Source organism: Castanea sativa, chromosome 7 (assembly GCF_040712315.1).
Source record: "Castanea sativa cultivar Marrone di Chiusa Pesio chromosome 7, ASM4071231v1".
NCBI lineage: Eukaryota > Viridiplantae > Streptophyta > Magnoliopsida > Fagales > Fagaceae > Castanea > Castanea sativa.
Window position 1 is genome coordinate 23485127 of NC_134019.1, and position 12297 is coordinate 23497423.

General features: G+C 32.0%; 1 long non-coding RNA gene across 1 annotated transcript; it reads left to right on the top strand.

The window, feature by feature from the left end:
- On the top strand, positions 1 to 2232 carry LOC142642131 (uncharacterized). The gene is made up of 3 exons (XR_012845595.1): positions 1 to 168; positions 1314 to 1369; positions 1452 to 2232. It is a non-coding gene; the product is annotated as an uncharacterized LOC142642131 (long non-coding RNA).
- Positions 2233 to 12297: the final 10065 nt, after the last annotated feature.

Consider the following 12297-nt stretch of genomic DNA (forward strand, 5'->3'; position numbering starts at 1 on the left):
TCTCTCTCTCAGACTCTGGCGTTGAAATCTAATAATTGGTCGCTGCTCTCTCTTGGTTATTGTGTGGGGTGGTGTGGTGTGGTGTGTTGGGTGAATTTCCTTATCGCAGCAGTAGTCATGGTTTTTGAGAAAGATCGAAATTTTCTTTGCCTATGGTTGAACTTGAAGGTAAACATCAAAACAACAAACCCTAATTTCATTTCTTTTAATTGGGATATCACATCACATCACATTAAATCACATCATTGCTCTCTCTCTCTCTCTCTATTTGATATTATTGTCTTCGTTTTAGATTTTCATGAGATAGATGGATATTGTGTAGTGGGGCTAGGTGAAGCATTCATGAGATGAGGTAGCAACTGCCTTCAAAATGCCTTCTATCATATTCATCTGCTATTTGAGAGTATATTTCTAAACTGATTGCCTCAACTATTAAAACTACAATCCAAAGATTGACCTCTTGCAAGTGTTAATTTTCAAATTTATTGTCATTTCATTTGTATTTATGAAGGTTCTCCCCTGTAAATGTGTCTCAATTTGAAGTCTTTTGTATTTGTTGTTTTTTTCTTTTTTTTCTTTTTTCGTTGGGATGAAAATGATTTATAGAAATCAATTTATGTAATTGTCAAATTGTGTAATTGTCAAATTATTAGATAAATTGATGTGATTTTTTAAGAAATAAATTTGATGAGCCAAGAAATAATCAGCCTCCCAACCTATTCCTTATCTTTATGCTCAAAATAATGGTGATTGCATAAACCAACCATGATGCTTATTAATTTGAGTAACATATATTTTAATTCTTTTGAGACATTGGAAATATGGACAATTGTTCCATTATTGAAGTTTAGGCCGATAACATTTGTAATTGTAATATGTTTTGTGTTGGGGTAGATCCTTATGTGGAATTGGTTTATTAATAAGATCGTATGATATATTTATCATTCTAACAGGACCAAATTTTGTGGTTTTGATCTTAACTAATTAAATCTTATATATTTCCTGCTTGATGTAACCGTACGGCATGTTTATTTGTGTTCGAGAAGTTGCAATTTTTTGGTTGTGTTGATGACTTTTTTGGTCTTGGGGATATGTTTTGTTATTGCAGTGCGTGCAACTCAGATTCTTAGTAGGCTACGGTTAGAATGAGTATTAATATTGATGAAAAGAATTTGTCTAATTAACTTTGCATGTATATGAAACCTTTATGTTCTCAATAGCATTTTAGGCTGCTTTGATCTCTATAATGCATGGTTTTAGTGCAGTTGATATTTTCATAAAATATGAACAGTTTCAGCTGTTTTTTGTTGCAGGCTAGAAACAATGCTTGGATTTTAATCTCCAGCTCATTAAGTATGTTCAGCAATCGGTATGTAGTAGTTGCTGGTCAGCCTTGACAAAGATTTCTTGCTCATGTCATGTTCATTAATAAATTTTGGCTTTCTTTTCAGATTCTTCGAATCTAAGGTGCAGAAGGCTGGGAGTCCAACCAATTGAGTTAAACTTTGGCTTGCCTTTGTTCAGTGTCAAGCAAGTGGCAGGCTTAGTGAAGACTGTATCCAAATATGACACGTTTGGACTACCCATATTCAAATGCCTAAGCTACCTTATGCTAAATATGTTTAATGGTAGCTGCATTAGAAATAATTCAAAGGTCAAACTTTTGTGTGCGTTTGGCAAAAAGCTTAAAGCTTTTTGCTTTTGGCCTCTGCTTTTTAACAAATAAGCACCAAAAAACTAGCTTTTGGCCTTTTGTTACACCTTTAATATAAAAGCTACCAAAAACTACAATTCTGATAAATGCTATGCAAATAAGCCAGTAAAAACTATGGGGTCCCAAACAAACACAAATTGTTACTGAGGTAGATTCTTGCAGTTTTTTGCCTCATAATTTGTAATGGTGAGAAGGAAATTGAATAAATTATCTGTTAGAGGCAGCTATAAGTGTTGTCAACAAGCTCTTAGCCTAATCCTATAAGCAAATTGGATATATTTATACATTGTAAGAGTGCAATATAAATTTATGAATTAATAGAACTTTGGACATAATACCCAATACAGTTTCTGATAGAGCTGTTGACGCCTATGGAGAATACTGTGCTCAGGATGTGCGATTATCAAAAGGGGCCTCCAGAACAGAGAGAAGTAAATAATAGAAATAATGTCATGCTAATTTAATGCAAATTATGGTTTGGAAGTGGTCTTGATTGTTGACAAATGAGCTACACTCTCTCTCTCCCTCTCAATAACACTTCCAGCAACAATTGTGGCAGTCTCTCTACCTCTCATGATTGCCTTCTGTCTGATGATTACAGTACAAGTTTTCATGGAATTTAGAATCTCCTTACTAAATATTTGGATATCCATGAAAAATGAGTTCGTGATATAAATATACTTATGCGTCTTATTTTATGCATATTCCTTTTAATACTTAGAAAATGGTCATCTGCTTCTAAATAGAAACTGATTACAGATTTATTTTGTGGTATCAGACAAGAGAATTGGGTAATGAGCAATTTTCCATGAAAGAGGTCATCTTAAGGTAAGTCTCTTACTATAACCTAGATGTTACTTAGTTCCATCTGAATAAGATTCTGAAGAAAAAAAAATTCATTTATTTTATGTCATCATTTGACTACATTTTTTTTTTTAAAAAAATCGTTGCCTGCTGCATCATGTTTGGATCATAGGTTATGAATGTAAGACATCACAAAGCTGGAGAGGCCAATGAACCTACCATCTATAGGGTCAAGAACAACTTGGTAATTTTACTTTTAGTACTGGAGTAATTATTAAAATTTAAGTGCTAAAATTTAATAAGAAAGGAAAGGTTTTGGCCGCTACTCATATTTTAAATCTGGTTGAAGGAATATTCGGTTGAGATTTATGAGTGGTTTGGTACAAGTTGGGAACCATATGTGGCTAACAATGTTCAAGTCTAGTTTTACATGATGAGTCCCTATGTTCTGAAGAATACTGACAGAAAGGTACTTTATTAGATTATTTATGGCATATGTTGCATGCAACTTCACTGCCTGAGATTCTAGTACACCTCTATTCATAATGAAGGTTCCAGATGTTTATAGGGTTTTCCAGTTCAAGGTTGAGTACCAAAGGCTTGGATACACAAGCTTATCCCTGTCAAAATTATCATTTTGGCTTTTTTGGTCATGTCCAAACCTTAAATGCTCATAATCCTACAACATGTATACTAACAATATTGGTTGGCTGATCCTGAATGTGGTCATAGCGTAGTGTAAGCAGATAAGAATTCAGCTATTGCCTTAATCACTGTCACTCTACCATCCCTGAAAAAGTACTTGGACTTTCAATTCATTGAGCTTAGATTCCAGCTTCTCCTTCAAAAAAATTAAAATCTACAATTTTCCTTTGAGTAAGGAAGAGAGGGGTACCCAGACTGATACTTTTGCACCCAAGGAAATTAGCTATACTATTTGCCACAGAACATACATTTTTTGAGATAAACATGACTGACTTTTTTAAATACTAATCCAAACTAAACAAATAAATAACTACTTTACAATTTGAAATTATCCATTGAAAATCTAAAATGAAATATTGAAATAACTTTTGGTTATGCCCCTGCATCACCCCTGCTTGTAACACACTGTCTTATCTAGCCTCTATCTTATGCTGGCAAGTTCTCCCCTTTATTACATCCCAAATGCCTAATTCCAGTAAAACCCAAATTTATTCTTACATGAACTCTTTGAGACCTCCTCTTGGAAAAGAGCCAGCCTTGCATCCAAACTTCTCTTTTCTTACAAGACAGTTGAAATCCCCACAGCAAACACAAGGGCACCCTTGAAATGCATTCACTGAGCTTGAAATGATCTTCCAGAATTTCTCTTTCTTGACAAAATAGGAAGACCTATAGCTGCATACAAACAACCAATCCTTACAACCGGATTAAGAGATTGCATCACTTGCTAGGCAGATGCATCCACCACTTTTAAAACGACTTCATTATTCCATAAAAGAGCTAGACCACCATCTCCACACCATCTGTAGCTACCACTAGTTGGTACACAATGACAATCCACATAACCTAAGGTCATCGATCTTATTAATCTTATCCTTTCCCACCATAGTCTCAATTAAGAAAATAATGTATGGGTCATGGTCCCTCATGAGGACTCTAACCCTCACCATCTAGGCATTACCAATTCCTTAACAACTCCACATGAATGCTTGCATAGCACAAACTCTAAAGGGTCACCAGCTAACTTTGATCAATCAAATCCCTACTAAGAATGAAATCTTGTAGCTATTGTATACCTTAGTTTAGATCGAAACAAGAGCATTGCCTGGTAAGGTAGTTGGGCAGTGATCAAGCAATGCTGCGTGGAGAAATGATAATAGAAACATACTAATGACTCAGTTCTAGGAGAACAAGCTTGAGTCGAATCTAGACACATGAGGCAGAGGAGGAAACCCAATAACTGGGTGGGGATCAAAGCATTATGCAATGGAGCTTGTGATCAGCTTAGGGAAAGCTCAGTGCTCTTTAGCAAGAGGAAGTTGTTGTGCATCTAGGGGAACGACACAAGGAAAGCTGCTCCCTTTTGTTAGGTGCTTTGGTTTACAACTTTAAGTTGCCTGTATTTGTGTTGTTGAAGGCTTGAAGCAGTTTCTTGTACATTCAGTTGTTTGAAAGAAATCTATTCATAATAATTTAAATATATATATATATATATATATATATATATATATGTATTTTTTCATTTTCTAACTATATGAAAATTTGCAAATTTTAGTAGAATTTGTAGACAACCTCACATGCAGGTATTTGGTGCATGCCAATGGAATCTATGCCAGCATCTTTCAGCCATCATTGTAGCCATGTCTTGCCTCTCTATCATTGACTTTAAATCCATAACTAATTGTACTTAGGATTCATCATAAAAGCAAGAATTAAATCTTTAATTCTGCCTGTCGGACCTGTCTCACTGGAATATACATGTAAAAATTTTAAGAGAAAGAATTATATGTATGTAGAAGTAGAACATAATCATATAACATGTGTAAGGTAGAAGAGGGGTGGAATTGTTTTTTAATGTTAAAAAAAGAAACATTATACGTCCTGCCAGATTCTTTTTGACTCTCTCATCGTAAACCCTGCCAAAGCCACGGGAGTTGTTGTCATACACTTTGTCCCTTTGTGGACCATTTTAGTGCTAATGGTCACAAATTGACACGGATGAATGAGTTTCGGCATTCCTGGAAGTTGCCTTCTTTAATCGCATATTTTGTTTAGCCATTGAAGCATTTTGAAGTATGAACAGAGGTAAAGAGAAAGAAAGGGTTTATTGAGAGGAGAGAGGTAGTGATCTGGTGGGAAGTAAAAAAACAATTAAGCAAAAAATTGAATTTAATTAAAAAATAACAATCATGTGTAAAATTGTGAAAGCTACAGAACTTACGTGTCACCGTATAAAGAAGTCAACTACATATCAAACATTTTCGGTAATAAAGTATTTATACGCTAGACGCAGACCTGCGCATTGCGCGAGAATCGAGATATATATATAACACTCCCCCTTTTATTTATATTAGTAACAAAATATTTTAAATTTCTTTAAAAATGTCTTTATAAATATTTAACCATGGTTAGTAAAAAAATTACTCATAAATTTAAGATAAAAATATCAAATTTATCAAATACCAAAACATTTGAAACGAAAAATCTCTCTATAACTCATTGAGAAAAAAAAAAGCAAAAAGCAAAAGTCATTACTTAATATTTTTGAATATACTTTAATTTAAAATTTTAAAATAAGAGATTTTAATTCTAAAATTGAGGATAATTTTGGAAATTTACCCTTAAGCATAGACATGTTAGTATACAATATTTAATATTAATTTAACAAAGTATGGCCAAACAAATGTTAAGAGAAATGTAAAGGGAGAAAAATATTTTTTTTTCCTTCAAGTTTGGGAAAAGTGTCATTTCTCCAAACCTCAAGGAGGAGGAATATAATTGCCCCTATATATTATTATTATTATTATTATTATTATTATTATTATTATTATTATTATTATTATTATTATTATTATTATTATTATTATTGTTTAGTTTTAATAATTTATTTTTCATTTTCTTTTATGTTAATGAAATCCTTACATATACCATTTTCTTTTTTTAACCTTTACATATATTTTTTTTTATATGTGTAAAATCATAAAGTACTACTTCATAATGACAATGTTAATTAGTGTTATCATTTTTTTTCATAACCTCATTTGTAACGTTTCTTACTATTATTATATACTAGCTAAAAACCCACGCGATGTGTAAGAATATTATTAATAATCATTTGTGGATAAACTTATTTAAAAGTAAAAAAATAATAATAATAATTCTTTAAGGATCATTTTGTGAATTGTCAAAAGAAAATTTTTACTGCATAAATTAATAAACTACCATTACTAAAAATCAAAGAAACATAACACAACTTATCAAATTATTCAAACAAAATTTTGTCAAGAAATCATTTGAATTAGCCATCAAATGTATTAGAAACTTCATAATTAAATATAGTGTAGAGTAAACATGAATTCAAATAGACACAATAAAAATAATAATTAAAAAATAGAAAAATGAAAAGAAGACAAATCATAGTGTAAATTTTTGTGCTGTTAAATATTACTCTCATACTTGTGGACTATATATTTCCTTACATAGTAAGAATATAACTATTATTTGAATGATTATTGTGATTTATTGATAATAATTAATAATAAAAACTTAAAACCTTAAACGTTTTTTTTCCTTGATTGTTGTGGGGGCCCAACGACCAAGGAGGACTAGGATTGATATGTCCATCATTTCATTTGTAAAGCAGCTCCAACCCGAGAAGTTGGTTTACCCAAGAAGAGGATGAGAAGGTGCACAATGTCTCGTGAGTGCCCGAGTGGGAGAAGTAGCCTTCTAGGGGAGGACCAAGGCAGCTGAGAGAAGTTTCCTGTAAAAGTTTATCTACTACCTTCGCATTGAATGAATAGGAACAACCTTATCAGCTGCATTAATGAGGAAATAAGACCTAAACAGTAAATTCACAGCTAAGCATCCCCTTCTATCACCTTTAGTAGAACTTTGAGGGGACAAGTGTCCTTAGAAAAACCTTGAAGTATACAAGTGGAGGGCTAGGATGCAAAGGAAAATGAGTATATAAGAGAGGGGAACTCCCCAACTAAAGGGATGGTAATTTTTCTAAGAAATAAAGATAAAAGATAAGAACAGGAATAGTGTTGGAGGATATAACTAAAGACTTGTGTAGATCTTAGTATAAGAACTCATCCTCGGATTGGCCCGAGGAATGCATTAATGTCAATTACATTTTCAAATCAATCTCTTCCCTTCTTAATTGAATCTTCGACTTTAGACCTAAACTTAATTAAACCAACACCAGAATCATTTTTCCCTTTCTCTATACAAACTCTATCTTTTTGGGTTTAATTTGAAGGTACGAGCCTCACTATTCTCAGTGGGCTTGGGCCATCAACTTTTGAGCTTTTACAATTGTTTGGCTAAAAAATGAGTTAATTGGGAGAGGAAGTTGATTTAGGGATCCATGATAAATTGGGGGTTTGAGAGGATGTGTTGGTCACAATTTGCTAACCTGTTCTGCATGGCTGCGTCAAATTCAAAGCCAAGTTCGGGACCCAAAAATAGAAATCCATGCCACTTTGGCAACAAATATATAAAGGTTTTTTTTGTTGTTGGTTTTTTTGTTTTTTGGGAAAGAAATAACAAACATATCAAGGTGTTAAAAGATAAATTTGGTACATTTCCAAATAGACAGAAAACCAAAGGTACAATAACAATAATGTTGATAATAGTCATATAAAAAAAATGATGATAATGTTGAATAAATACATGTTTGTATCGCATACAAAACATACGCATCGAAAAAAATTAACGGATCTACTTCATTCACAAATGTTAACATGTACTATGTAAGTTTTAGAATTTAAGAACAAGAGAGTGTACCTTGTTGTGGTGAATTTCAAAAACGAAGATCAGAATCACTTAGGAATACTTTTAATCTTCACTCTGATTCCACTATCGCCCAAGAAGTGTGGTCTTTCAATCAGTTTTCCAAAGGAAAATGTCAAAGTTTCTAACACTTTTTACACATCTTTTCACACATCTTTTCACAATAGTGTTCTTATTTTTTTCACACACAAAAAAATCTATATGTTTCTCCCTTTGTATCTAACTGATTATCTAATTGGGCTGGTCTTTTGGGCCTTTCCAATTGGGTTTAAGTGTGTAGCTTGGAGTCGAACCAAAAGGGACCAATAAGACACTAGCTCCAATGGGTCTTGAGCTTCTCTGTTAACTCTTGACAAGTCCAAAATTACCATTAACTATATTTAATACCACTATATAAATATAGTTGCACTCTATACCTTATTTATAAATTATATCTCAAAACTTTATTATACATACAACCCCTTTATAAAATATTCGTAGTAATACAAAGTTATGAATATAGACTGCCACTTTGAAGATTACTACATCTTAATTCCTTAAGTACCCGGTTTAATCTTTTAAAATTATTCATCAAATAATTATGAAATCTAATTTCATAAATATATACTTTAATAATTTCTTACCAAAGTGGTTAGACCTAACTTTCTGAATAACTAAATCCATTGAACTTATCTCAAGGGAATATTTTATATCTCCATTAAGAGACTATAAATTCCATCTTGAGAATATATGTTTCATCAATATTAAATGTGATTGCCCAACATACTGAGGTTTTGATCGTTTCTTTATACCTCACTCCTGATATATCAAAGCAACCTATACTTTATGATCAGGTCCATTATCCTCTCAGGATTAAAAGTTCATGTAAATAGAAGTTGTGAGTTTATTATTCATTTGACAGTCGTTAGGAGAATAATAAATCTCACAGCGGTCTAGTTCAATATGTTTTAACTCTTAAAACATATCAACATACCAACTAGAAATCTCCATTTTCATGAATAAGACAAATCATCTTAGTTGATATGTAATAGTCTTCGCTGATGAAATGCCTAATTTTATCATCGACTACGAACTAAAATTCTGAGTTTACAAAGAACCTGTGATTTATATCTTCTGTGATTAAATCACATAAATCACATACTATGCATCTCATGGACTATATGATAATGTCCCAATATTCATGTTACCATTATTTTTAGATAATAATAAAATAATTTTATTAACCACAACATTAAGTCATACATAGTATCATACAATAGGATTTAAGAGCACATATCCTAACAAATAATAATTTTTTGGATAAACAATAATCATAAGTTGAAGAATAAATCATTAGTATTATGTTTAATCTCTTACCAAGTTTGCTTTATCTTTTAACGAAGGAGAAGATGCAGGTTGTACTTAATTCTATTGATAAAGTTTCTCATAAAAAATAATAGATGTAAATTTGAATTTTCCTTGTACTAAAACCAATTAATATGTGAGTTCTAGTTAGCTCAGCTAGTAAAGTCTCTGATAGTTGTATAAGAGATCTAGGGTTCAATTTTTACCTATACCAAAAATTGTTGATGTCTTGTTTTGATAATAAAGAGCTATTATCAGGAGTGGACGCCATAGGTTGAAACTCTCTAAAAAAAACCAATTAATATGAAATAATCATTTTGGAGTAGATACTATAAAGTTAAATCTTATTGTATTTTAACCTAATTATAAATAAATAAACGATTGAATACCCATGATTTTAAGTGTTTGTTATTGAAATCATCATTCTAAACTTTTATCACGTTGGACTAGGAACCAAGACGGTGGCCCCCTAGATATATTTTTCGAAATGAGAAAGTCTTCAAAAATCAAATATTCACAAAATTTGAAAAAATTATAAAATATCTTAGGAGTACAATAATATTGTACTTTATTCTCTTATATAAATAGTGAATATTATCGTAAATTTAATTTGTAGAATCTACTATGTGAGAATAATTTATGCCGCATTATACTTCTGAAGTGTTGTACAATTTTCCAAAAATTTGATGTGTGTTGTTGTTAGGCCATGGTTTAGGTTTGATTTTAATTTTGGTGGGACCATGCGTGTAGGGTGAGAACGCATTGCTGGTATATTTAGGAGGAAACCAATGCAAATATAAGGAATTGAACTGCCGCTTTTAGTAGCCACAAATAATTCATGTAACAAAGATTGGATGGAAGATAAATATGTTATTGTCCCAACCCATAGAATCATTTCTAACTACTAATTTCCAACGTAGATTAGCCAAAGAAAATTGGCTAATACTACATTATTCTAGACAAGTTTTTTTTATTATTTTTTTTGGGGGGGGGGGGGGAAGGGTACCATTTATAATAAAAATAAAAGAGTGGATTGTAATTTGCCACTGTGTTGTGACAATGGTAGGAGCTGGACATATATATATATATATATATATATAATAACAAAAACTAATATTAAGTTACATAAACAAAAACTAATGGTAAGAGTTGAACAATAGATGTCTAACAAAGGACACTTCAAGTTGGTTAAGTGATAATTTTTAAATTATGAGTAGACCTAATTAGTTAAAATCTATCAAACCACAGGTAAATTAATCGCAATTAACCATTATTTAAAAAAAAATGTTTTTTGCTAATTTTTTTATTTAAAAAACTCAAAATTTTCCGAACAACATCGTTTTTAAGGCACTTAATGGCACAATGTGATGAAATTAGATAAAAAGATTGAATTGGCAACAAGTGAAAGTTCAAAGATTGAAATGAAAGGGAAAAAAAACTATAAGACTGAATTGAATTTTAGTCAAAATTAAAAGATGTAAATTGTAATTTTGTCTTATTCTAATTTGTTGCCACTTTATTTTTGGTTCAATGGGTCATATTACAAAATTTTCATATAAACACTATTTGTTTTGTTGTAAAATTATATATCTAACATTTTTCCAAAAGATAAAACAAGCATGCAAAATTAATCATACCGGTTTTATTCAACTAAATATCATGAAGGAGAATGTTTGGGTGGTTTCTTTTTGTCGGGAAAATTTTATGTGCAATGGAATAGGTCTAATTGTAAAGTTTCTTGTACACCTATTCCATCACACACTTATCGGCTATCGCCATACAAGAAAACTCACATTAGTACTTGTATAATACAAAAATGACCACATTTTAGCTAATTAAGTCCAAAATTTATCAACATCAAGTAATGTAAAGTTGTGTAAAAATATATTACTACTACAATAACTATATAAATTTATATTAATATTATTCATTTTGCATTAAGTTGTTTTTTTCCTTTATGTATTCTAAGGATAATGAAAAAAATGGATAGTAATTGTTGTGTAAAGAAAAAAAAAAGGAAAATTAATATTTATAATATAAATGAAAAGTAAATATGTAAAATAGAGAAGGCCAACTACTTATTTGAAAACGGACATAAATTTTTGGAAGAGAATGCTCCCATACACCCCCTTTGTCTTGATCATCTGTCATTGCCAAGGACAAAAAGAATGTGATGTAGCGAGCAGAGAGCCAAGTGTGGAACACAACGGCCACCAAGATTGACTTATCTCAGCTCTCCATTCCCATTCCTTGCCTAGGCCTAGCTACTACGTGGAATGAGCCTCGTAGTTACGTGGAAACACAACACAACCATTTCAAAATGCTTTCAATAATTTCGTTCTTGGGTCAATGTCAATGGCCTTGAACACGTACGTAAGGTTCATTTTTTTCTTTTTGATATGATCTATTATGGCCTTTTCCTTTAGGGGATTTCTTTGCTGTCGCTGACTCCAAGTCCAACTTTTGAATCGCAGGAAGTAGAAGATGGCTATCCTATACCACGACAAAACACAAAAGAGATGGAGGGTAGGAAAAAATTGGATCGGTGAAAGAGCCTTCTAACTAACATAAGGAAATAAATTGTGTGTGATTTATTGGGCTCGTGCTGGAATTGGAAATTAAAAATCTATGTTGTGGCTGTGAGGGCCACTGGACCACAGATTGAGTAAGTAATAAGTCATATTCCTTGGGTAATTTTCTCCTCTTTCGTTGCATCCAGCCTCAAAAATCAAAATCACGGGACACAGGACAGGGTATAAGGTCCCATGACTCCCAACAACCTTTTACAGAAAAGAAACATACCAACCTTGCCTTGCGTACCAAAATTCTCCTCTCCAACCGTACTCACATGAGAGATGAGAAACTTCAACTATGTTCAAAATTTCAAGCCACCCTCGTGCTATAATCAACTCTCCTAGTCCTTAGCCTCAAAA